Genomic DNA, 2,500 nt, shown 5'->3' on the forward strand with positions numbered 1-2,500 from the left:
TTCCTTTTGCGCAGGTCTCCACCTCTGACCACAGTGTACAATCTCTGATCTCATATTCGGTTGAAGTCTGGCGGCGATGGGGTATCTGGTGACGGGAGCAGGGAAGAATGGCCTGTAAGCTTCTAGCTAGAACCCTGCACGGCAGCGGCACGGGGTATATGGTCGCTAGCAGCTTGGGTTAGCTAACCCTAACCCTAACCCATGCTGCTGTCGGCAGCCCCCCCGTGCGACTGAGCTGCCCTACGCAGGGGCCACACTGCTCACCCTATTTGGGAAGGGCCTAGAAAAGGCCTAAACATTGCCCACTCTACAATCTCCTGCGTAGGTTACCGCGCCTACTGGGAATTCCATCTTGCGGTCGAAATAAGAAAATAATTCCTTTTAAATTGGCAACATGGAATGTCAGGACTCTCCGGGGTAATGAGGGTAACAGACCTCCTAGGAGGACTGCACTGATTTCTGAGGAACTGAAGCGCTATAATGTGGATATCGCTGCCCTTAGTGAGACAAAGGCTGCTGGGTGAAGGCTCTCTGAAAGAAGAGAGAGGAGCATCAGCACGGTGTGTGAATGGCAATCAAGAACAGTCTCCTGCCCAGTCTCCTGCCCAGTCTCCTGCCCAGTCTCCTGCCCAGTCTCCTACCCAGTCTCCTGCCCAGTATCCAGCCCAGTCTCCTGCCCAGTCTCCAGCCCAGTCTCCAGCCCAGTCTCCTGCCCAGTCTCCTGCCCAGTCTCCTGCCCAGTCTCCAGCCCAGTCTCCTGCCCAGTCTCCTGCCCAGTCTCCTGCCCAGTCTCCTGCCCAGTCTCCAGTCCAGTCTCCTGCCCAGTCTCCTGCCCAGTCTTCTGCCCAGTCTCCTGCCCAGTCTCCTGCCCAGTCTCCAGCCCAGTCTCCTGCCCAGTCTCCAGTCCAGTCTCCTGCCCAGTCTCCTGCCCAGTCTCCTGCCCAGTCTTCTGCCCAGTGTCATGCCCAGTATCCAGCCCAGTCTCCTGCCCAGTCTCCTGCCCAGTCTTCTGCCCAGTATTAAGCCCAGTCTCCTGCCCAGTCTCCTACCCAGTCTCCTGCCCAGTATCCAGCCCAGTCTCCTGCCCAGTATCCAGCCCAGTCTCCTGCCCAGTCTCCTACCCAGTCTCCTGCCCAGTATCCAGCCCAGTCTCCTGCCCAGTCTTCTGCCCAGTCTCATGCCCAGTCTTCTGCCCAGTCTCCTGCCCAGTCTCATGCCCAGTCTTCTGCCCAGTCTCCTGCCCAGTCTTCTGCCCAGTCTTCTGTCCAGTCTTGCCCAGTCCTCTGCCCAGTCCTCTGCCCAGTCTCCAGCCCAGTCTCCTGCCCAGTCTTCAGCCCAGTCTCCAGCCCAGTCTCCTGCTCAGTCTCCTACCCAGCCTCCTGCCCAGTCTTCAGCCCAGTCTCCTGCCCAGTCTCCTGCCCAGTCTCCAGCCCAGTCTCCTGCCCAGTCTCCAGCCCAGTCTCCAGCCCAGTCTCCAGCCCAGTCTCCAGCCCAGTCTCCTGCCCAGTCTCCTGCCCAGTCTCCTCCCCAGTCTCCTGCCCAGTCTCCAGCCCAGTCTCCTACCCAGTCTCCTGCCCAGTCTCCTGCCCAGTCTCCTGCCCAGTCTCCTGCCCAGTCTCCTGCCCAGTCTCCAGCCCAGTCTCCTGCCCAGTCTCCAGCCCAGTCTCCAGCCCAGTCTCCTGCCCAGTCTCCTGCCCAGTCTCCTGCCCAGTCTCCAGCCCAGTCTCCAGCCCAGTCTCCTGCCCAGTCTCCAGCCCAGTCTCCTGCCCAGTCTCCTGCCCAGTCTCCAGCCCAGTCTCCTGCCCAGTCTCCAGCCCAGTCTCCAGCCCAGTCTCCTGCCCAGTCTCCTGCCCAGTCTCCTGCCCAGTCTCCTGCCCAGTATCCAGCCCAGTCTCCTACCCAGTCTCCTGCCCAGTCTCCAGCCCAGTCTCCTGCCCAGTCTCCAGCCCAGTCTCCTGCCCAGTCTCCAGCCCAGTCTCCAGCCCAGTCTCCTGCCCAGTCTCCTGCCCAGTCTCCTGCCCAGTCTCCAGCCCAGTCTCCTGCCCAGTCTCCTGCCCAGTCTCCAGCCCAGTCTCCAGCCCAGTCTCCTGCCCAGTCTCCAGCCCAGTCTCCTGCCCAGTCTCCTGCCCAGTCTCCAGCCCAGTCTCCAGCCCAGTCTCCAGCCCAGTCTCCAGCCCAGTCTCCTGCCCAGTCTCCTGCCCAGTCTCCAGCCCAGTCTCCTGCCCAGTCTCCAGCCCAGTCTCCAGCCCAGTCTCCAGCCCAGTCTCCTGCCCAGTCTCCTGAAACACCCACTGGAGTAAGTGAGCGGTTGATGACCCTCCGTATCCCCCTAGCTAAGGCACGCTACTAAGTGCATACGCGCCCGCATTACCATCAGACGATCAGGCGATCAGCTACTAGATGACACCCAACTATTTGTATTCGTTTATTATGTTCAGTGGAAGTTCATCATATGGAAAGATTGACGCATAGGTAAAAAAAAAAAAACACATACACACAC

General features: G+C 60.1%; 1 protein-coding gene across 1 annotated transcript in view; it reads right to left on the minus strand.

Annotated features, from left to right (window-relative positions):
* Positions 1-2,500, minus strand: part of LOC306987154 (venom phosphodiesterase CdcPDE) — a 51,526-nt gene that overhangs the window by 44,779 nt on the left and 4,247 nt on the right. The gene's annotated exons all lie outside the window — the stretch shown is intronic.

The sequence above is a fragment of the Phoxinus phoxinus genome, assembly GCF_949152265.1.
Source record: "Phoxinus phoxinus genome assembly, chromosome: 19".
Lineage (NCBI taxonomy): Eukaryota > Metazoa > Chordata > Actinopteri > Cypriniformes > Leuciscidae > Phoxinus > Phoxinus phoxinus.